General features: G+C 39.1%; 1 protein-coding gene across 2 annotated transcripts in view; it reads left to right on the plus strand.

The window, feature by feature from the left end:
- Nucleotides 1–25,182, plus strand: part of NSMCE2 (NSE2 SUMO ligase component of SMC5/6 complex) — a 136,198-nt gene that overhangs the window by 5,203 nt on the left and 105,813 nt on the right. The gene's annotated exons all lie outside the window — the stretch shown is intronic.

Genomic DNA, 25,182 nt, shown 5'->3' on the forward strand with positions numbered 1-25,182 from the left:
GGGGCAGAGGAAATAGAAAGCTTGTCTCAACAGTCAAATGGGGATTCCCTTTGAGGTAAAACTGCTATAACCAGTTGTTTCCTCTCTCCTTTTGTGGTCACCATACCTCCTATTTTGCCGTAAGCAACACGTGGAAGTACACTGAATGTTCTGGATTCTTTCAGTCCCAAGACAGCATAACAATCCACAGAAATTAGTTATTGGTACAAAAGTTAAAAGCTTTGATAGATTTCACTTTTCAGTAGAAGCCCTTGTTGCATTCCTGTTTGGAGGTGTGAAAGGCAACTCAAGCTTCACTATCCAGGTCTGCAGCTAGAAGTCTGTGCATTATACTCCTAGGAAATGTTATCTTCCTCACTTACCTGCTTCTGACACGTTTATCTTTATTACAGCCTTGAAATTATTTTGTGCATTTCATTCAGTAACCAAAAGGACTATATTTATCATTCTATCCTGAGAGGAGGACATTACTCTTGATGAAATACCTATAGTCTTTGTAACGGTTAAGTTACATCATGTGACTGGAAAACAGCTCCTAGACCATAACACTCATTTTATTTTAGCAGGGGCAGCTTTCCTGTAGAATCAGTTACAGAATTATCAGGTATGACCTTTTAACGTAGTCCATCCCATTGCTCTAAAGCAAAGCTATTCCAGGCTTGTATTTGTAGTTTATACCTCTTTGGTCTGGTGTTACGGTGTTAGCTTTTTACTCAACAATACTTGTCTTCTTTACTCCTACACTTTTCCTTGCAGACGTATGTCCATGTGTACATGGAACAAACAAATGAGTGAAGCTCCTCACTTTTATGAGGTTTGGTTTTCACTCCCCTGATTCCTCCACCTGGGCTTCAAGTTCTTATGTTCCTTATACAATGCCCTCAGGAATGATGCGGGGTTCCTGTGGCTTGACATACTTTTGGTAAACAAATACTTTCAGTGTTTTAAAACTGGCATCGTCTGATCTGCCATACTTGAGCGTTCAGCTCTTACCTTCAACTAAGATGTGGCAATTTCTATTTCTAGAATTGTTACTCATCTATCCTACTTTGCCTTCATGTTCTGAGGCAAAATATTAACTTAATTTTGATCCAGCGTTAGATAATATGTTTCTGCATTCTCGTTCCTGTCCCATTTGCAATTATTTTAATTTCTATTACAAGATCTAACTGTCTAGCTTCTGACAGGTTTCATTGCCAGGCTTTGTAGAAGCAAAGAATTCTATTGTGGCCATTATTTTATTTTACAAGCACTGTTTCTGTGAAGGTATTTTGTTCCTTTAGACTTTAATATTGGACAATGCTGTTTTTTTGGGAATAGAACCAAAAATTTTCATACCAAGTACATGAGAAATTGTGTTTGCATCTGGAGATAACTGAAAAGGCAGGTGAAGTTAGTGCAGTAAGTGGTGTCTGTTCCCTCTCTTAGTTTCTATTCTCCACAAGCCACATCTTGAAAACTGTTAGTGATAAGCATATTCATTGAACAGTCCACGCAGTGTTTGCTGGGCTGGCTGCTGTTTAATGCAGTATCATGGAGGGACTTCCCATAAAGGTACCTGATGTTAAGTTAAATCAAAAGATCTAACTGGATCACTTTTCCCTGCTTTCTTAGGTACAGTAGTGGGTTTGCTCTGGTGCTGTATTTGAGATGCTTTCTAGGCAGCAGATACCGTAGTTCCTTTTTTTTCTTTTTTAAACAATGAAACAGTGATTTGTGAGAGAACCTCTGTGTGATTTTTCTAACTTCAGAGCTCTAGTAAAGCAGAGAAATATAAATTAACAAATTTAAGTTTTCTTTGACATTTTTAAAGGCATTTTATGGTATGTCAAATTTGTGGGTGTTTCCTTGTTCAGTAAAAATCACTTCCTGTGTATTAGCACTGTAGGGCTAGAAAAGGCTGTTTGGTTTCTGATGTGTTTAGCAGGGAACAATATGAAGGACGCTTCTACAGGATGTAAAAAGAAAAAGTGTTTCAGCACTTTTGTATGCATGCAAGTTATAAAGCAGCCACATGATTGTTCAGATGGAGTGAAAACCAAAGCTCACTAGGGGGCAGAAGAAGATAGGAAGTAAGCAGTACTTCCATGTACGTTAAAAAAGGCATGAAAAGAAGCTGGCCCCTTTACCTGCCTGTTGATCTGGCTATGACCCTTGAGCAGCCTAAAGTCCTCTCCTGTTAAACCATCCAGAGGACAAGGAACTCTTACACTGGTTATGGAAACTATAAAATCCTCTCAGAATGATTTTGAATTTAAGCTTTGTATTGTAAACAGAGGGTGGTAGTGTTACATAGAATAAAGAGGGAATAAAACTACTTGTTTGATTGTGAAACCAGAGAGCTGCCGATAGGAAGAGGTACCAGGTTGTGGGCAGGAATTCACTCAGGATATTCCATGATTTATGGTAACCATGTAACCCATAGTAACATTTCTTCAGACATCTCAGATGCTTTGTAAACACTGGCTAAGCCTCTTACCTCTCTGAGATAAATAATAGTTACAAGGATTACTTGCTTTACCACCACGGAAATGAAACTCTTTTTGGGGAATTATGGCTGCTATATAGAAACATTGTAACTATCATAATCCAAAAGAGGAAAATAAAATTTCCACCAACTGAAACAACTGAGACAACTTTATTGGAGAAGGCAGATAGGGGTTTTTTAGTTGGACATCAGGGACATCAGATTAAATTGCTTACTCATGAATAAATATCACAATAGATCTTTCACACCTTCATTTTGACATAATGTTGGAAAGTTTCAGAACTAAATCAAACACTGGCTTTTCATTTAAATAGTAATTTCAGATGGAGAATGCCTCCTGTTGGATTGAGACTATCCTTTCTGTCAGCACCAAAATTCCTTTTAGGAAGCTGCCATCTACCTACTGACTCACTTCAGTCCTGCTTAAATGGAACTTATCTGTGTCTGGGTAAGGCGGCATGGCTGCAGGCCAGCACATGTACTGATGCTACCATTGATTACTGTGCCCACTGTTCGTTACTGTGCTGCTGTAGGTAAATTTATTCTGCCTTAAGAGCCCTATGTACATCTACTCAGTATATTCTTAAAAATGAACGCTCTTCATAGTTGGCATACACAAGGCCATTATTTTCTGGCAATAACAACAGAGCCTTTTAGTCTGGATACAGTTCTCAGGTTTGGGGTTCTTTGCTTTTCTATTTTTTTCTCCCACACATTAATTGTCCTCAGAACTTCCTATTAACTTGGTATTTTCCCCTTAGCTTCTGACTTTCTGTTCCGGAAAGATAAAGTAATCTTACTGGAAACAGCTATTCTGAGGAGTATAAACAACTGTTAGAAAAACGGACAGGGGAGGAAGGGTTCAATTAAATAATTAAACATTGTAGCTCACCAATAAATAGCAGCCAGAGAAATCTGGAAAAGTGAGGGAATCAGTTTGATGGATATAAATTGCAATTCAGATTACTTTGAAGATCTAACAGTTTATAGCCTCTCATCACATGGTCCCACATTTTGAAATGCAGGACAGAATGTGCCAATTAATCCAATTCTCCGTGTCCTTGAACAAGTTCATTTTACTACTTTCTGTAAAATAATAATACTAATAAAAATAAAAATAATGCTTTCCTGTTTCATATGAATAATAGAAAAATTTAATACCCAATATTTCTAGGCAGATTCACATTAATTTTTACTTATGCATATAGTTTTCTTGACATCTGTTTGCATTCCACAAGAGTAAATTTGAAATTATTCATGTCCATTTAAGCTTTATTTAATGCTGTGAGACGTTTTGGAAATCCTAGTGAGAGATAACATGGAAGTATGGATTTTTTACTGTGGAACTGTAAATAATAACAGACCTCACATGAAGAAGTCAAAAGGAAAATGTATCACAACAGAATTAAAACAGTCTGAAGTGTCTGTGAGGCCTCTAATGATATAAACAGCAGAATCTGCTCCCAGCTTTGTACTAACTCCCCTTTCTTTTGTGCCTTCTAGCATCTTGTTCACTGCTGCTGCACTCTGGAGATAAATCTTAAGTTAGCTCTAACCGCAGTGATTTCCAAGTCTCTTTCCTCTAAGGAATCCACTGTTCACAGTGTGCCGTAAGGATGAGATACTTGGACTACTGTAAGGTTCATTGCCAAAATTGCACTTAACCAAGTCTTAATTTCATCAAGAATTTATTGCTTAGTCCACTAATATATTTGCATCCAATTTTTTCTAGTCCTATAGACTGATGAAAATAAATTACTAGTGTGAAATACTCAGGTCAGGCGTTGCTCATTTATGAACATGTAGGATCTCTAGCAAAATGAGGCAGAGTTCCTGTTAACTGCTGTTAATTTAGGTGAAGAATAATTTTAATCCATCAGCTCCTGAAAACCTTTTATTTTTCAAACAACTTTGTTGATGTCTATGAAGGTAAATTGTCGGTTAAGACCTCCCTGTCCATTAAGAATCTGCAGACCTGTAGCATTGAGCATCTTTGTGGTGTTGTGTTGTGAGCGTGTGCTGGCAAAGAGACAAAATTTTAAAAGATCCTGTAAAGGATTAAGGATTTATATCTAGGGGTGAAAATGAGTTTCATCAAACTGAATGTCAAAGGGAAACAACCAATTTAAAAGCTCATTTTTTTTTAATGAGTTAAAAAGAAAGATAAGTTTTATGTCCATCTCAGTCTTTCTGCTGATTAGATACTGACATTGTCTAGAGGTCATATTTTTCTCTTCTTTCAAGAATACCACTGTGGTATAGAAACATTTTTAAATGTTACTATACAAAAAACCACGTAAGCAGATAAACAGACTGTGCACGGTTGGTTTCAGTATGTCCTCCCCGTGCTCAAAATACTCTTGGATGTTTTGTGGCCCAACCTAGCAAAATACTGAAGGAAAGGATACATTGAAATTCTTGAGTGGTCCGCCAACTTTCAGAGTGGTCTCTATATTTTGAAGCTTAAGCACATGCTTATATCCTTTGCTGGATTGGAGTCCTATTAGATATGTGGATTTGAGGTGACACTGAAATCAGTTATAATGCAAGTAGAATCAGCTAAGTTCTACTATAATTTGCATGTTCCTAAATTTAGCCTCAATCTGTTGTTTGAGCTTCAGTAGTGTGATTGAAAAAAGAATTCACTAAGTCAGTACTTGTTTGGCAACATCTCTCAATTGTAATGCTCCTAATATTGAACTTCAAGCCCCGTATTGACACCTCTGCACACTGAGGAACAGCTGTTTGCTAATTTAACTTCTCTTAGTTGCTGAACTGTCTTTACTTAAACTACTTAAAGTAATCCAAAGAGTTAGAAAGCACTGCTGGACATCATATGAAATATCTGAAGGATAAGTCTTATTCTGTGTTTCTGGAATCGATGTAACCTGCCATGCGTGTTGACTGATGTGCTGATAATGATGTGAATCTGCTGGCCCAGTACAGGTCTGACATATCCAGGACACGCATCCATTCCCAGCTCTGCTCGAAGTCATCGGGTGTGAATTCTGTCAACTTGCTGAGGATGGCAGTTTCACCCAGCTCCTCAGCAGAAAACAGCAAAACTTTTTCAAGAATATGGGACTGTGAAGTACGGCGAGTTGTAGATACTGGAGTGAAGAAGACTAACTTGTGGTTATCTCCAGGCTTCCAGCCCAGCAGCTTGCTCTTTAGAGGGGCTGTTGCTTTTGTCTCTGGGCTGGAGCTAAAGCTGTGTGGGACTGGGAGGTATGTCCAGTACAAATAGGAAATAACTGGGAGGGCTGGACAGTATGCTAGCTGCAGACAAGATGATAAGAATTTCTTAGCATAAAACTAATTAAAAGCATTATAAAGCATTAACAGATACATATTTTTTTTCTAATTAGCTTTCAAGTAGAGAGCAAGATGCTTCCTTGATGTCTGGGACTTTCTTCCAACCACACATCACATTCCCACTGTGAAGTGAAGAGGCCCTGGAGTGTAGAACAGCTGGGTGGGAAGCAGTTGTTGCACCTGAACTCTAATCTTATTTGGGGAAAAAAATGAGCTGCTTTTCTTTTTCTTCAAAAACTTACCCTGAAATGTCATGGTCAGATGCTTGCTGTTGCTGTTGCGTGGCTGCTTGCCATCTATATTCCACAGCAGGCATCTTCCTGTAGCAGTATCAGGGTCTGCATGAGAACTCCTCCACACTTTGAAAGATTTTTCTGCTCACCAGTATGTACAGGGCAGGCCTGTGGGTCTTACAGAGTGTTAGTGATCCGATTCTTTGGCATGTGCCCCAGACTGTTAGCCCTTTACAGCTCTGGCTTTTCCTGCTTGTCTGCTTGTTTCCTATTCCATAACCTGCTCTCTCTGCCAGCAGATCTTACCTCAGCTCTGGCTGCTTATCCCATTTGTCCTTTCCCCTTGTCCAGAGCTGTCCCTGCACTCTTCTTCATGTGTGCTGCACTGCATCTCACATGTGCAATGTCCTCCTTTTACTGTCTGCTCTCTATGCTCCAGATTGCTTGGGATCCACTTGTGTCATGATGCCTGTTAAATACTAGTCTAACAGCAGCTGGTAGTGTAGGATCTTTTTTTCAGTGTGTGTTTAGCTCTGTGAGATTACCCACAGCACTTTGATTTCTCTCACTGCTCTCTTGAAATGGTGTTAAACAGGAATCACTCTAAACATTGCTGGCTCTTGTTGACATAGGAAGGAGAGTAGGGAATATAGATGTGGTGGTCAGCCTAGTTTTACGAAATTATTGGCAACCTTTTAACAGACAGTTGGTTCATGAGTTTCTATGGAATATCCACTACTCTTACATGCAGTAAGAGTAGAAATAGGCTTTCTAAACACATTGCAGCAACCTATAACAAACAGTCAGAGTTGAAGATTGTAACTTGGTCCATCACTGAGAGCGGGGATCCTTTCGATGGAAGTTTCTCTGTCATTGACCTAAAACTTCTCCTACTTGGAATTGTGCAAACTCCAGTATAAGGTTGGACTCTGTAGCTGTGTTTGAATATAAAATGGTTTGGTTGTTTCCTTTGTTCTTTTCTTTTCCTAGTTCATTTTTCATTGAAAATTCAAATGCAGGATTCCTGCAGTACCATAATATAACATGACTCTTAACATTGGCAAGTTCTTGTGCATGATGTGATTGCTTCGGGATCCAGAAATGAACCTGCCAACACCTGTGCTTCTAAAATTCTCATGCTCTGTTAGTTTCCATGGTGTTAGACATCACCGTGCTTCATAAAAATAACCAAAACATAAGGTACTTGTCCTGAGAACAGGCTATAGTATAAATAGTGTACTATAGTATGTAGTACACATGCTTGAGTAAGAGGTAGCATGAAGGTCTGCTGACTGAGGAAATGAGCAGGACTAAACTTTGACTTGCTATCCTGTTCTTGTCCAGGGAAGATAAGCTGTGTCCAGATGTTTTCTTGCAAATCCTACCTTCCTTCACATATGAACTGTGGTTTTGTTAGGTCACTCTCCACCTCATAGTGGCCTCATAACGGACAAAGCTGTGGCCTGTGTTATAGGGACCCTGCATGAGGAATCGGACCTTGTTTTTCCCTGCGAGTCCATACATCTGTGAAGATTCTTGTGGGAAAAATAGCAAACAATTTTATATGCAGTGTAGGAATAGCATTAGAATTGAGCAATCCATTACTTCTTCATGGACATGAGGGAACAATCTCACCTGGATTTGAAATCCCCAATAGTGTGCCTCAGTCTCTCAGAATTAAAGTAAATTCTAAATTTCTAACTAATTTCTAACTAAATTGTCTTTAGGTTAGAGTAAATTTCAAGTAAGTGTTGCAGGATCTTTTTCTTCTTTTTTCTTTTTTCTTGTTGGAGTATGTAAGTGTAGAATGTCAGAGTCCATCCTGGAGATAAATGGCTTTTCACTGACGCTTGCTATATAAAAACGTTTTCTGGCTATGAGAGAAGGTACTGTAGAAAATGAAGAGAGACCAGTGATCCATGAAGTTCAGTAACCCTTCTGTGTTAGCCTCTACCAGATGCTTCCTGTGAAGCTGCAAGAATTCCCTCATGATACCAGGCTGTTCACATCGGAAGTTTCTTTCTGACCCCAGGCATTTTTCTGCCAGAAGCTGTTTGTTAACTGGTCTGCTTTGTTGCTACACCAATGTCTGTGGTACTAATTGGTGGCATGCACAAACTCAGTGTAGGCACCAAAATGGCATTTTTCTTCTTGGGAAGGTTCTTTTCCTGTTGTTAAAGTAAACTTGTATTTTGGGGTATGTGAGATAAAAAGTTTCCAATACCCTTTCTCAAAAATGCTACTTTTTTGCTTTCCTTCAAATTACTCACTCAAGGTTTATCCTTTTAGGAAAGATTTTTTTTTTTTTAATCTTAATTTATGAGTGTCCTCTATTATGTTGTGCTTCCTGGATTTTTTATAGGTATTTAGCCTTTCAACTAACAGTGAGGAAGATACGTATATTTTCTTGAAGTAGGTAGGTAAACGGTGTCACACTTCAAGTATTTCTTCTTCAAGTGATTTTATTTTTTGAAACAAAAAGAACTGGTTTAGTTCCTGTGAAATACTTTTCTGAAGACAAAAAAATTACACTTTGTGCATTATGCTCTTCTACAGGAGGATAGTCTGATGTTTATTAGTGGGTCAATTGGACCTTGACATTGGACCAGGACAATGGACTAGGTCAATTGGACCAGGAGATTGAGTTGCTCGAGCATGTCCAAAAAAGGGCAATGAAGCTGGGGAAGGGTCTGGAGAGCAGGTCTTGTGAGGAGCAGCTGAGGGAACTGCGGTTGTTTAGCCTGGAGAAGAGGAGGCTGAGAGGAGACCTTACCAGTCTCTATAACTACCTGAAAGGAGGTTGTAGCGAGGTGGGTGTTGGTCTCTTCTCCCAAGTAACAAGCAACAGGACGAGAGGAAATGGCCTCAAGTTGTGTCAGGGGAGGTTTAGATTGGATATTAGGAAAGATTTATTTACTGACAGAGTGGTCAGGCACTGGAACAGGCTGCCCAGAGAGGTGGTGGAGTCACCATCCCTGGGGGTGTTCAAAAAATGTGTATGCAAGGCGCTTCAGGACATGGTTTAGGAGGCATGGTGGTGTTGGGTTGACAGTTGGACTTGATGATCCTAGAGGTCTTTTCCAACCTTAGTGATTCTATGATTATATGAAAATTTTGAGAAGAGAGGGTTAGATTAATTTTTTGTCCTGCCTTTGTGCTTTAGTAATTACAGTGTAAAAGTTACAACATTTATAGCCAGCACTGATGAGTCCATTGCTGGAATACACTGGTTGGTTCTGAAGGCTGTTCTTCAGAGAAACTGTCTGAAAAATAAGAATTTGGAAATCTGCCTTGTTTCAAAATCTGGAAAAATATGACTTGTGATGAAAGATTTGTTTTCTTTTATATTTATCCAAAAACCACCCTGACCGTAGTCTGTAATCATACAAAGTTGGAAGAAACAAATATGTGGGGTTGTTATTATTTCCTAGCTGGAATTTTGACTCTAAAAAGAACACAGTGCAGCGAGCGGAAAGTAGCTATATTAAGCGGTGTGCTTTTGTTCTGCTGGCTCTTTTTCATTTTGGGTACTCTGTAAGCTGAGTGCCTCCAAGTATCTTTGTCCCTCAACTTTTGCAGTTCTCGAAGGAGAGAGGAAAACCCATTAGGTGGCAGCAAAGGCTTTCCTGCAGCTTGTGCTGTTGCTCCTTCACCTGCTGCGGTCAGCTGCTGTGGCACAACAGTAGCTCACTCCTAGAATGGAGTTAGAGGTGTTGGTGCCGTATAACAGTACTCTTGCATTTAGTACACTAAAATATAAATGGAGGATTAAGGTTAATGGTGAAGGAAGAGAATTAGTGTTATCAGATCTTAGATTTTTAAAGCTGTTTGGGACCAGCATGATCTACTTCTTTGACTTCCTGCATAATACAGATCATTGCGTGTTGTACAATTATTGTTGCCTGAAGCTGGTATGTTGTGGTTGAACTAGAGAGTATCATTCAGAATGAAATCCAGTCTTGATTTAAAGCCAGCTTGCTGAATAACTGTCTTCAGTGCATTCTTGTGGAAATGTACTGACAGCTTGCACCTGAACAGAAGGTCATACTCCGGACAGTCTCGGTTTTTGTCAGAACTCTTGTGAGTGCTCAGATGAAAACTGCACAATTTTTATTTCTCAGGTTTCAGTAGGTGGAATTCACATAGCGTCTGATTTCAAATACATACATACATATGTATGTGTGTGTATTTATAGTGTTTTCTTATGTATTTTCCAAAGGAAGCGGGTAATTTTCTTCCCCAAAGGTCATTACGAGTTAGGGAGGTTTGCAGTCACCTGGTGGGTTACCTCATGTACCCATAGTCACTATAAATTTCTCTGTGTCCCAGACCTCATAAATTCTCAGCAGTCTTCAAAATAGATCACAAGTGGGATTTAAATGTTCTACAGACCTTTTTGCAGACCCTCTGCACACTAGTGATGTTAACCTTGAGAGAATGAGTGAGCTTACAGCTGTAAGTTATATGCCTGAAATTGCTGGGTGAGGTTCTTTGGCCTCTACTATGCATGAGATCAGAATAGATGATCCTAATGGTCTGTTCCGGCTTCAAAATACTATGAAGTACTGCAGAGGTCTTGTGTGGGCTCTTTGGCGCAAAGATAAATCAACCTCTTTGAACAAAAGCCAGAGAGGAATATTTTATCTGAATAATTTACTGTATGAAAATATTCTTAGTAGTATATTAATCTGTCATTTTCTTATCATCATATTTCTGCCACAGAAATGTGGCAATAAGAAAATACTGCTAACTCCTGTTTAAATGTAGAGGCATATAGTATATATAGAAAGTAGTGTGGGCTTTGAAGAACCCACTCTGAAGGCTTTAATTTTTATCAATTTGAGTAGATCAGTCTTTAGCTTTCAGAGATCTAATTGTGTGCCTAAATAACTAGGGAGGGAGGAGGAACCCACAAAAGTAGAAAAAAATGTGGGGTTGGCAGCATTCAGAAAGATTAAGAATATAAAGCAATTGTAGTTCTTTTCTTGATTTGTTCCATTAGGGAAAAATTTATCTGGGTTAAAAGTAAGCATTGTGCTGACGAGTTCTCAGTTTGGTCAAAACAAGAAAGAAGCCATTATGCAGACATGATCATTCTGAAACCTTCATCCCGATCCCCTACCAATAGACACAGGACACTCATGTCTCTTTTTTTTTTTTTTTTCCTCTTTTTTCCTCTTTTTTCCTTTTTCTTTTTTGTTCTTCTCTTCAAGAATTCAAGAACTTGCGACTGTTTTTTTACCGTTCTCTTTTTTTTGATACTCAAATAACTTTCTTGTCAGTGCATGTAGAATTAATTATGAGAGGTTTTAAATACTTTCAGTTAAAAATAATTAAAAAAAGAAAACTTAAAAATGAATTCTGGCTTAAATCCATGTTTTATAAGATGTTTCCATTTACACCAATATTATACAGCGTGCTGTCACTCTAGTGAAGAATGAAGATTATAATATTTACTGATTAAATTCCAAGAATTTAATTGGGGATGTTTGCTTTATCATTCAGAATCACATGTAAGACTTGTGTTTTCTTTATATTTGCTGACACTGAGACCTATGAAAAATTTTATCCTTTGGAGGACAAGCAGAGGTTGGTTGTCCAAACTGTAGATTTAGAATATTTTTTATTATAATTTTCATAGGTTTTTTTATTCACTTCTCATGTTCTTTCCCATTTTCTCTCAAGAAAAACAAGGAACTGATAATAGCATTATAGGAAAAAGATAAAACAACTGAGATGCTCCAAGTCTGATTTTGCTGAGGCCTTGAGGCTAGGAACAACTGTGCTTTCAAACTGGCATTGTCACTGTGGCCTTGGGCAAGTCATTAAAGTTCACTAGGCATCAGTTTCCCTTCTATAAAAAGAGGTGTTAGGAGTGTTTTGAGAGGATGTATGAACATCTGAATATTTAAAACTCCTGCATAGATATTCACTTCTGTTGTTGCTTGTGTCTCCTGTGCTTGTGGAAATTATATTGCAAGAGTCTAGAAATAATTTGAGTTGTCTGTAATGGCGGTAGGTGATTGCAAAAGATAGGAGAGATATGTAGCCTGGAAAAATGTGCGTGCAGGGGAAATAAAAGGCAGCAGAAACCAACGGCCTAGCAAAGGTGTCATCTTTACCTTTTGTGAATTACCAAGGAGGAAGTATCACATCTCCAGTAACCATTATAGGTGATAAAAAATGGTTTGAACTACTAAAATAGACACAGGACGCTAAGTGAAGATTTGCACTAAAATAAGACTTAAGAGTGGATCCTTCAGCCATGTCTACAGGAGGATAGTCTGATGTTTATTAGTGGATCAATTGGACCTTGACATTGGACCAGGACATTACGTTGCTGGAGTGTGTCCAAAGAAGGGCAATGAAGCTGGGGAAGGGTCTGGAGAGCAGGTCTTGTGAGGAGCAGATGAGGGAACTGTGGTTGTTTAGCCTGGAGGATTCTGAGGGGAGACCGTATCACTCTCTGTAACTACCTGAAAGGAGGTTGTAGTGAGGTGGGTGTTGGTCTCTTTTCCCAAGTTAGTAGCGACAGGACAAGAGGAAATGGCCTCAAGTTCTGTCAGGGGAGGTTTAGATTGGGTATTAGGAAAGATTTATTTACTGACAGAGTGGTCAGGCACTGGAACAGGCTGCCCAGAGAGGTGGTGGAGTTGCCATGCCTGGAAGTGTGTAGCCATGGCACTTCAGGGCACGGTTTAGGAGGTATGGTGGTGTTGGGTTGACAGTTGGACTTGATGATCCTAGAGGTCTTTTCCAACCTTAATGATTCTATGATTCAATAAATAATACTATGTGAAGAGAGAAAATATGACACTGATTCAAAAAATGTGCTACTAAAACTGCTTATGGAAAGAAAATTTACCAGTGAAACCCACAGTCCAGCAAAAAGTCAACTGAAGTGACAGGGAATCGATCCCATATCTGAATAAACAGCTCAACTCTGTTTGACACAGAACCTTGTAGTTTCTTTTTCATTAGGTTTGTTTCAGTTTTCAGGCACTGGATCTTTTGTTTCTGTTTGATAATCAAAAAGCCCAATATGTTCAGAAATCTTCAGGATGGTAGTGGTAGGTCATGAACGAGTCACTTTTAGCATATCTTACTTAAACTCCGCAGGTTGAGCTGCTCTAGTCAGTCTTGATGTAAGTCACACTTTCCAGGCGTTGAGTAATTTGTGTTGCTCTCTCATTGAAATACTGAAAGAGCTTATTGAAGGGAGGTGCAATTAGCAGGATTTAGTCTCATGCTTGTTGGTCTAGAAAGAGCCTTTGCCCAAATTATACACTATGTGATACAGAGATAGGGAGGCACCTGCAAAATTTTCAGCATACAATCAGCTCCTTTTGAAAAAAAAAAAACAACCTCAGAACAATCCCTGTAGCCCTCTTTACACATTGAACAAGGGTCTGGCATTCATCACGAGCATCATACAGCACAACCTTCTGTGTAGGGCATGCAGCGATAGCCAGGTAACCTGCCATCACTCACATTGCTGCCCCAGCCACATTTTCAGGCACTGTTTGCATTAGGTTAGTTCTCAAACTGTGCAATACGTAGCAGTTACCATTAACGACTGGGGAGCTTATGTCTTTTTCATTACTGTTGTTTCAGTTTGTTCAGTTTGGGGTTTTTTTGTGTGTTAATAGATCGTTATATCAACAAAAGAAAATCAACAGCCATGAGTCTGTTAGAGCTGCTATTATATAAATGGATGAGAGAAAGTAGGAGGTGACCCCCAAAGGTTGTCATCACCAGGAAGATACCATTTGCTAATAGAGAAAAAATCAAAAACCAGGCTAGCAAGTGCCCAGGGGGAAAAAGAGCACGTATAGGGGAACTGGTTGAGGAGGAAGAGAAGGGGAGAGAGGTAAGTGATATAGAAACATGTAATGAAGGAGAAGGAGAGTTAAGAAATAAGAAAGCCACAAGCAAAAGGATTAAGCAGGACAGTACACTGATTGTGCTCGAGATGATGAAAGATATTTAAATGCCTTCCTAATAATTTTTCCCATGTAAGCAACTTCTGTAGCTTCCACAAAGGTGTTAGCTTTTGCAAATGGGAAGAGGAGTCTGACATGTAAATCGAAGGAGGACTGGTTCATGTGGCTGAAAATGAGAAGAGAGATGTGGTCTTTCTGATTAGTCTCACGCTACAGTTGTTCAGGATATACGTGTGTGAAACTCCTCACTTTTTCAACATTATCAACAAATGCTATAGAGTGCTCTGAAATATGCCTGTGCTGTAGCACTCAGTAGAAGGTGACAATCTCAAACTGTTCCATAAATTACATATAATGAACTTTCTTATTAAAAAAGACTTAACAAAAGGAGCCAGCTGGCTTAAGGAGAAGGTGGCAGATGAAAAGAACACAATTCAAAGAAGTGTTCACACATTAAGGAAGTATTTTAACAGGCTTTCCCCAGACTGTAAGTGGGAATGGAATTATACATTGCATGTAAATGTCAAGTGACAATAATATCTTCTGAGTTAAATCAACCTTGCAAACTCTTTCCTATTTTTCTTAAGCAGATGAATAAAGTTGAACTTGTGATTTCCTTACTAATCATCTTAGTAAGCAGTGGGTGAGTAGACTTTTTACTGTATGGGTAGATAAATGTGACATTTTCACAAGACTTTTTTTTTTTAAAAAGTTTATTACTTGTGGGTGTGGGTCTAATTCACAGCTGTTTTTTGAGTGAATTAGGTATGCTATCACTCATTCAAATTCTGTATTTCTTCAGTATTTTTAGACTAAACTTTCATCCATGCTTTTTTGGAGGTATGTAGCCTGTCCTGATGTCTCAAGGTAATCTCAAGGTAATCAAGATTTCTCCTCCACTGAACATACTTACTTTAGTGCACAGATTTGGCCCAGTCACTTTTCTAGAAGAACAGATTTTAAATGGAACAAAATTCAAAAGCATATAATTTTTAAGGGGAGGAAATTCTCTCAACCAGTATGTGTCAGCTACACAGATCTCAAGCATGGTCATATGGTTCTGAATTTTATTTATTTTAATAACACAACGTCTGTTAGCTATGTGATAGTTTACCAGGTCTGTTTAAGTACTGAACAGAGGGAGCCTTCTACTTCTTCCTATCTCGTTACAGAACATTTCCACACTCGGTTTCAATTTATATTCCTTTTTTTTTTCAAATCTGCCCCTTTAAATGCCATGAGGCTCCCACAAAGCTACTTCTTTCCTTCTATGGACAAAGATAACAGCATTATCTAAAAAAACATGCTGAGACACCATCATCTGTGGTGTACTGTAAGCCATCAAACAAATTCCTGTTTCCTCTCAAAATCCTAAATATTTGTGCATATGTGAGAGACCCAGGCAACACAGAATTGCCTTGCCCTTTTTTGCACAGAGATGTGCATTTGCCACATGATAACAAGTAGCAGCTCCTCATAGTAGGAGAAATTTTTGTATGAAGTTTTTGGGAAATGAAATTCCAGCAATGGAAAGATTTAGCTCTGTCACTTACCAGTATGCAAGCAACAGAATGAGTGCCACATACCAGCGATTCATGCCAAAAAGGCGAGATCTGCCAATTCACAGAAGAGGTTTATGCAAAGGAGGCTGCTAGAGGCAGAATGAATTGCTGGTTTTCATTATGCTAGCAGTTTGTGTGCAGTCTTGGCCTTTGCCTTGTCTGTGTAAGAGGATTAGGTTGTGGGTTGGTTTTTTTGCATTGGCTTTGGTTTTGGTTTGGTGTTTGTTTTTTTTTTTTTGTTATATTGAGGAATTATGGGCTCTGAAAGTCCTAGCTTTAGTATTGCTGCCTGGTTAGCACTTCATGTACCATATCAATATGTGATTCATGCTGAATTGGATGTTTTGTGTGGGGAACATCACTTGACCTTTGCTTGCATGGGACATTGGCTTTCTAGACTGCTTTATTTTAACCTTGGTTGTGTTCTGTCTGTAAGCTCTCTTCAACAGAAACTGGAAAATATTCAAAGCATATGGAAGTATCTACCTTTTCAACAAACAACTTCAGAGATGATACTCATATCTATTTCTACAAATCTTCTCATTTCTGATAATCTAACAGATTAGTGTTTCTGATTTAAAAACCCAAAACTTTCCATTATTAGGTGTATATTATTAATTGGAATTATCTTTTGTTTATTCCTTTATGCATGTGGACCAGTGTCAGCTCTGTTGTAAGACACATCACTGCTCTATCCACAGCGGCGCCGAATGTGGAGTTGCCTGCCAGCCAGATTTGTCTAAAAAGCCGACTATATAACTGGATTGTTTTTCCACCCTGAGCAGCTTGCTGCTGCAGCTGGAGTACGGCTAGTCCCCTGGCTAGTTAGCTGGAGTCCAGCTTCGCTCTGTCTGGGGTTACTGATTAACTTCTCTGGATTCTGAGGTCAGCAGTGCCAAGGGTTGTAGAAACAGAAATTTAAAAACTTAGAATGTGAGACTGTGTGGGTTCAGAGAAAAAAAAATAAAGTTATGTTTGGAAGTATCTAATCAAAATATTTGACATTTAAAAACCAGACAGATTTTGGCATTTTTCTTCCCCCAGCTGTTTTATTTTAGGTCAATAATGTTAAAATTTCAGTGCTGGAAGTGTGTTCATTTGTGTCTGCATGAAGCTGTTGCTGTCAGTTCTGGAGGCTTAGTTTGGATTCTGTGTTCATTTTCTGTGGGAATATAACTGACCACTGAACTGAGCCAAAATAAGTTGGTGCTAGATTGTCTTGATGTGAAGGATTCTCTTGGTCTTACCTTCCTGTTTGATACAGTTCTACTGCATTACCTTGTGCTAGAGCTCATGCACACTGCAGTCTGGTAATTGGGCTTTGCCTGCGTTAGAAAGAACAGCTCTCAGTTTTAGTGGGACCAGTTTGTTGAGCAGTTCATGCACAAGCACTAGTACTGACACCTGTGAAGTACGAAGGGAGTATGCAACGAGGGACCGCGAGTAAGACTGCCTCTACTGAAACTGCACACTTAGTCTCTTTGAGAGGAAACTCTCCCATGCTTCTGTCCTGCGTCATGGCCCTGTTTTCTGGCCAGGCCATTGATGGTGCACCATGCGACTCCTATTTCTTGTGGTGCCACACGCAGCTTGCCTAGTCTGTGCAATTAGATTTCAAATCTGATATATCTGCACCAGACTTGGATATCATGGTAGCCTAGAACCAAGATAGCTGCATTTACTGAAACATTATATGAGATTAATTAAGCTCTGATGAGGGCTTGTTAGCTTGGTCTCTGAGCTAGGCTGCCTCCAATTCTGGACAGAGAAGTAATGTTTCTGAGAATTTTGAAGGTCTTGGGTGAAATGGGTTTATTTTCCTATCTTTACTGACTTTTTTTTTTACTGAAATGTCTTTCCAACCCATTTCCTGTTTCCCCCAAATGGAGGAAATTCTAAGTAAGTACTGCATTTAGTTTAATGAAGGTACACTTTGAATGAGCTTCTCTGAGATGAGAAATGTAATAGGTTCATTAATACAAGAAAGGGGTTTTTGTGCAAAACCTAATGGTCTTGTTTACCACTGGATAATAATACTCACACCTTTTATTAGAGACAGACTTGCACCTCGCACTAAAATGTTTATTTTCTACCTGTCAGTCCAATTTAAAATAAGAAAAGAATTAGTTATTGACAACAGAAAGCATTAACACTGTGATTTGTGAACAAAACGGGTGGATTATCTCTGTAGAATTCATAACGTGCAAGTAGAGGCCTTGTATAATACAGAAGAAATTGTGCTTCAAAAAAAAAATTCTAACAAGTCGGAAATGAACTTGTTGGAATCATAAAAAAATAATTTTAAAATTATTTTTCTGGTGTTCCTTTCCAGTGGAAATCATAGACAATGCAGCCTGTGAACCTTTTATGGAAATTATAAATGCCCATTAAAAGTCTTGAAATAAAATACTTCATTTGAAATAGCAGTTTTAGAAAGAGTTCTGAGGGATCAAGGAGTAACAATTACAACACCTTAACAAATATTTCACTGTTCCTTGTGAGGGAAAATATTTCGTAAAATTTTAACCCAAATTTTAATGTTACCATATCAAGTTCTGAGAGGAGAAACTAGGCAGAAGGAAGACAGCAGTAGTCCTCGTCTTTTTAAGTATTCCCAGCCCTCCCATCCCTCATTCTGAGGAAGGCAAGGTCAGCAGCAGCTCGGGGCTCTGAACTGTGCTCTATTGTGTGGTATAGACATGCCCACGCCTCCACAGGCAAGAAGCTTGTTAGTCATAGGAAAATCCTTTCCCATTAACATTATTAGTGAATGTTGTTTTTAGCCTTAATTTCATCATATGTTGAAATAAGAATAGAGGTGTGTGTGTATATATATGTATGTATAAAAATATATAGTTTGGAAAATAGAGAGGGGTTTGTTATTTATTTTATGAGAGATTGGTCAGATTTCTGTGTGAAGAAAACACATGCCTTGTACTTGCTTTAAGAAACACAAGTTGTCTTAGGAAGTTATGCCCCCCCACAACTCTACCCTGCTACAGTTTGCCACCCCCTCAATTGTACTGGTACAACTGTTTGTATATCTGCGCTTCAGATTCAGTTACTGGAATGCCATGGTTGTTTTTGGGTTTTTTTTGTTTTGTTTTTGGAGGATGGAATGCTATTTTTAGCTTGGATTGTTTCATTAATCCAATTTATAGTATAACCCTGTGAAAAGTCATATTTTCCTAGCTGAGGGGCAGCAGGGGAGGAACAGCAAAGGCTAGTGCCTGGGGAAATGACCTGTGAAACAACCTTTGTTGCCAAAGAAAAGGTACATGAACCTCAGCCTTGGTGTTTTCTTGCTGCTTGTCTGTCAACGTAACTTGCGTTTCTGTTCTTCTTGGACCTGTGGACGTAGATAGTGTTGAGGAGTGCTGATTTACTCATTTGCTGAGCAGGGCACAGTAGCTCTGGATGTATACTGCTATAACTCCGGGAAACTGATATAGGATTATGATAGAGGAGAGCTTGAGTTGCTCCTCAAAACTGTTGCATCTTGTAAATGCTTTATCCTCCTTTCAGTGCTCTGCTTAATGGTCGTTGCACTGTCTTTGTTAACTTTAAATTGGTCTTTCTGCAAAATTAAGTAGGTGTTAATTGGTAAAATAAAGATTAACCTCACCTGACCCTGGAATTTAGGAAAGAGAAAAAGAGGTGCTGGTGAGGTGTTGGTCTCTTTTGTCTGAAGGGAGGGAAGTAGCCTGAGATTTGTATGGGCCTTAATATTTAGCCAAGCAAGCATCCATTTTTAATTTATTTTTTATTTTTTATTTTTATTTGTGTACATACTACCTGACTCATGTTTTGGTGCTGTATGTGTGGCACCAACCATAGAGGTCACAGTAGCAAAAACTACGTAAATATGATGTAAAGGCTTTTTTTTCCTTCTATTCTGTAGCAAACTCTGTACTTGTACAAGAGATTAGTTGATGTCTTTTTATTATTTGTGTGCCCTGGCCTAAGTTAATTTAATCCATCTCTATTTGCGTTGAATAATATTTTACTTTAGATTTTATACAGCAAAGCACGTCAGCACATGTTGGAGTGTTTTGCTAAATCAAACTCTCACTGAGAACCCTGTTTATTTCATTAGGTATTACCGCAGTGTCAATAAGTGTTTGGAAGTATTGCTCTTCTTTACCTTGCAGTCTGTTTGGATACTGTGGCAGAAATATCTAGTAAGATAGACCTTTATTACTGCTTTCAACTCTAAACTGGGATCATCATGACTTTTTAGCCTTCCCCTGCTAGTCTTGAAAAAAAAAGTACTGTAAGGAAGTTGCTTTCAAAAGCACTGTTGGCCTAGTTCTATTGGCAATGGAGTTGAAGGGAGTTTCATGTTGAGCAAAAGTTTCATGATTACTTTATTATAGAATAATATAGTAAGTTATTTTCAAAAGTGGTTAGTAATACTGGGTGCCTCAGCTTCTCTGTGCCCATTCTGAGATGACTCTGTTTTCAGAATGTGTGCAACACCCACTCGCTGGAAATGCTGGCCCCTTGAGGTGTTTCAAACTGGGCATTCAGCAATTGAGATGTTCAGACTGGGCATTCAGACCCTTCATGGTCTGTTTCTGTTGAAATTCTGACTCACTCTACAATATAATGTACTTGGGTTTCATTTCCATGGGATTGGCAGGAGCCTCCTGGGTCATTGAATCTTGTCTCTTCCCATTTCAGACTGTCATAGCCTACAGGGAAATGGCTTGTAACACAAGATGAGGTTTTTGGTTGTTTTTTTTTTTTTTCAGTAGTCTGTGATCTAACAGACACTCTTAGCTCATCTTACTTTAAAAAAAAATTAAGCAGGGAGAAATGTATAATTGAAGATCTTTTATCAGTTACTTTCTGAGTAAAACAAATGTTTAAATCTAGACTGAAAAGCACTGCTGTTTCCATTCCAGAAGAAAAGCTCAGAAGACTTCACTCATGTACAGCAAAATGCTTGACCTGAATCCAAGTATTGTAGTTCAATTTGCAATTTCTTAACAGAAGCTGAATAAAAAATAAGATGAAACTTTAAAAATCATTCACAAGCGATAGTTCTCGTGCAACTGTGGGCACAGTCAGCTAACAGTGTTCTGTGCTGGTGTTTCCTTTACAAGTTCTAGTAGTCCTGTCTCCCACGCTCCTCTCACTTTTATTCCTTCTACTCAGATTTTTTCTTTGATAGAATATAGAAAACTCAGATTCTACTTCCTTCTTTGCTTGAGAGGACCTGAACTTGAACTCACTTTCAACCATCTTCTTGAAGAATGGTTTAGACACAAGGTTGTTGGATATTGAGGAATATCATAGAATCACAGAATGACTGAGGTTGGGAGGACCTCTGGAGGTCATCTTGTCCAGCTCCTCTGCTCAAGCAGGGGCACCCAGAGTAGGTTTCTCTTTCTCTCATTGATGTCACTTCATTTTGTAAGACATACCTACTTTTCACTGCAGTGCTGGTATCTAGGTGAAGGTACTGATCTGTAAAATCACTCATGCACACTTGGTCTCTAACTCTGCGTGGACGAAAGCTTTCTATGCAGGCAGAATGGCTTCATTAGGGGACAGTAAGGGATATCCAGCTCGAAATACTCTACAGCCCAGTTAAGGCATTTCCTGAGAACTTGGAGGTTTCTTAGGACCAGCTTTAGCAGTAAGTAGCTTCTGACTGTTACATGGAGGGAAATTTTGCAATTACTGCCTTGAGTTTCCCTTTACTCCACCAATTGCCATTCCCTATATGGTTGTTGACTCTCTAATCAGCAGTAATTTTTTGTCTCTTACGAACTGCAGTGGTTAGTTCCCTATCTAAAGGCCTCCGTGGAGATTTTTGGGCATTCCACTTTAAGCCATTTCTCTGGTTTTAATGTGAGGAGACCTGCATTCAGGAAATCAGATTGGTTTTCTCCTGTCCTTTGCTGTTCCTTTGTATTGCTTCTAATTTCATTTAGTTTAAAATTTTCTGTACTAGGATTCTGCTCTTTTTGCAGCCTAATAGATAAAACATGTTACAGGTCACGGAGATGAGATTTGGAAAGAAATCTCCTTCGGTGAGAGTTTTCTGAGGAGCTGTCCATGTAGGAGAAGAAGTGAAGATGCACCCTCAGTGCTGCAGAAGCAACCAACCTCCTGTTTTAAGTTCTTGTTGGTCTTTATAGTCTGGAGGTCTGCATCCTGTTGCTACTGAGGACAGTAGAGGGACATCTTGCTACTGTCTTCTCAATGTGTTTTGTGAATCTGTTTTAAAGAGTGTGGATTGGTTGAGAGTTTTTTTCAAGATGTATTGTCCAACTCGAATTACCAACAATTCTGAGTAGACCAAAATTCGGGGCACAGGTGGGCATCTTAGCACTTCAGGTTTTGAAGATGAAGTACTTGCCAAAAACAACAACAAAATACTTAGCTGTATCCTGAGTTGAGAATGTACGTTCCCCTCCAGAAGATGGAACTAAATCAAGGAGTCGGGGAGCTTGTGTTCCTCTGCCATCGGCCGTAACTTGAAACCTCCTGGCAAACTGTGTATTTTATCTGTTGCTGGTGCATACGAAGACAACTCCCTACTACTGCTGCTGCTATTGGCTCAAGTAACAGATGTTGGTGCTACGTGTGTTTTAGAAGTCTGAAATCTACTGTCAAAATCTGTGGGCAATGGTATACCATTCCTCCTTTGCCTTGAATGATGGGAGAGCTTGACAGAAAAAACCAGCGTGTAGCCTTGAAGTTCAAAGCAACCTAATACATAGTGTACGAGGTAGAACTGCCAATGTCCTGTTTTCTTTAAATTGAAAGTTTGACTTCTGTAAGCCAATACTATAAAGATATGAGAGTATATTATGTTAATCCATGTTGTCTGTGCTTAAGCATTCATTTTAAGTACTGCTGTATTTGTAGGCTTAGAGCCTTCCTGTAATTTCATGGTATTCCAGACTATTTTGTGTTTGAGATAGTCTGCGGTGGAAGTGAATGCTTATTTGAATTGCTGTGTATTGGCTGCAGGCAGCTGTAATACCCTAAATAAGCAAATACTGATGTTGTAACTTTTGCACAGAAAAAGAGGTAGTTGTGAAAAAATCTTTAGAAATTTTGCTAACTTGTGGATGCATACAGGGAACTAAAGTATTAACTCAGATGTTAGAAGGAAATGCAAGTTTTGGATAAATGGGTGGCATTTTAGATGAATGTTAATATAGGAAGTATTAAACCAACGCTGACTTGACTCTGTCCGGTTATTGCCACTTCTGTTTTAACACTGTGGCGTTCATGATATGTAACTGAGCCCTGATTACAGTTTGAATCAGCAACAAGGCACCTGAGCATGATCAGTTTGGTCTCTTATTAGAAGTGAGAAATTGAACTCTTGCAGTCTCTTTATGTAATTTTGTTCTTTAATATTTAGGGAGACTTTTCAGAATAATATCCCTGTCTCCATTATAAAAAGAGTTCATAAAGTCATGTGAGCTGGAATTTGTAATCATGAAGTGTGCGTATTCAGCCAGCTAATTTTAACATGATGCACGTGGGCCTTTGAAAATGAAAATTATGGCCTTGAACTGGGCTTTCTGTGAGTAAAAGATGGATTATTGCAAAATGTATAATCTTTGGGTGGTGAGGGTAAGGACTTGTGGAGAAATGCTTACTAAACTCAACATATTTAGCCTAGATAACAAGGAGGCTTAACTACAGCATGCAACTTCGATGGTATTTTGTGGCAGTAGCTGAAAGCATAAGCAGAGAGTTTGGAATGCATTCCTTAGATATGAATTAGAACATGATTAGGATAAATTTTTATTAGATAACAGAAAGGCACTGATCCAGCGCTTGCAAAGCATTTGATTTTGGTGCTGAACTAGGCTGTTGGTCTGCAGAGTGAAAGGCTTGAGTACTTTGGAGAGTTAGCTGGCTTTGTAGCTGGAGCCTGGCTGGACGGTATTCAGCAGAAAATGTGGTCACAGTTTGCTGGAAGAGAGACAGTGCCTTGAATCCCTTTACCATGAATCTCTGCTGCCTTCCTCACAACTGAAATAGAAGTAGCAGCGGGGCTTGCAGAGTGGATAATGGATAATGCCTTTTGAATCATTCAAAAGCCTGATATAATTACTAAATTTTGGTTGTTCTTAACTTAGTTTAACGGGTTGGTGGGATTTGGGCAAATGAGTTCTGGGATGGTGAGGAGAGGTAAGTCCTTCTATCCTAATTTCTTGTTCCCTAGTAAGATCAGGTCAACTGCTGTGTTCTGATTAGACTGTGGTGGAGTCTCTTGTAAGGAAACATTGAAGGTGCTGGGATCCCTGCCTTGGTGAGCTATAAAACTTTAATCCCCATTCAGTCACCCACAGCTTTTTATCCTGTGTACCCAAGCTCTGCCCTGCATCGGCTCCTTACCAGGGCGGGGCAGAAGTGGTCCTACCTCGTTCGGGGAAGGGGGAATGTGGTGGGAGCAGAGGAGCCATGCACAGCAGGTTATTGCAGTGTGTAATGTGGGACAACAGGAGTTTTTTAAAGACAAATAGAATAGCCTGTAATGTTAAGTTTTCTTTTAAATCTTGCTTAGGAGATGGGGAGATGAGTGGCTGGGAACAACACGGGAGATTTCCTCTTAGCTCTCAGCACCTTGGACTATGGATTGAACTGCAGATAGAACATGGACTGTAGTATCTATCAAAGAGCAGAAATAGGGGCTGGACAACAGCTGACCTGTATACAGTCCTTCAGATCTATCTTTATGTCCAGAACGCCGTCAACGAAAGGCTATGATCATGCGTTAGTTATGCATGCAGCCATTTCCCAGTATATGTAACATACTTCATGTGCATGAAAGTACAGCAACAGGGAAATAGCAGTGAAGGTTACTGAGGCTTAAAACAGGCTGGGGATGGGTGGAACGGTCAGTACGTGAAGAATGTAGGGCAGGATGTAGTTACAGATAATGTCCCTCTTGCCTGAGCTATGTTCTACCTCTTCATCTGAGCTTTATTTTAATGTATCTCTCAAGTTGCAACACTATTATTCTTTACCTAAAGATTTTTTTAACTTTTAGGAAAGATGGCGTTAATACAGCTCTCTTGGTGTTTAACAATGCACTTCTCTTCCCCTAAAAAAAAAAAAAAAAAAAAAAGATTTAGGCCACTGTAGTTTCTTTATGTCGTGGATATGATTCATTTTGGCCATGGGAGGAGAATGACAGTTACTTGCTACACAAACCTTTCCTGTGATTCATGGAGTGCCATTTGTGTCAGCCTTGAAGGAGGCACTTCATATGCTTCCCAGCAGGAAGGAAAAAGAGCATGAACATAGTTACCAGATAGGATATGGAAATTGGGTGCGAGGGAAGGGAAAGGGGAGAGGGAAATGCTGATTATTCAGAAGAAAGTTGCAGGAATGCCAAGATTCTGTCTGCAATATCCATTCTTCTACTTAATGAAAAATGGATACATACCAAGCCTGTATATAATTAAGGGAAAAATCATGGCTGTAATTGCCATGTTCACAAAATAGTATGGCTTATTATGTAACTTTTTTCTGTAAATATATCTTAGCTCTTCTTTCTGTCTCCTGGATCCATCACTGTTTCATATGGTATGAAGCTCCTATCCCTGAGTGATGTGTTTCTGCAACAGTTTCAGGTTTTGCTCTCAAGCAAAGACGGCCGC

This window comes from Phalacrocorax aristotelis, chromosome 2 (genome assembly GCF_949628215.1).
Source record: "Phalacrocorax aristotelis chromosome 2, bGulAri2.1, whole genome shotgun sequence".
Taxonomy (NCBI): Eukaryota; Metazoa; Chordata; class Aves; order Suliformes; family Phalacrocoracidae; genus Phalacrocorax; species Phalacrocorax aristotelis.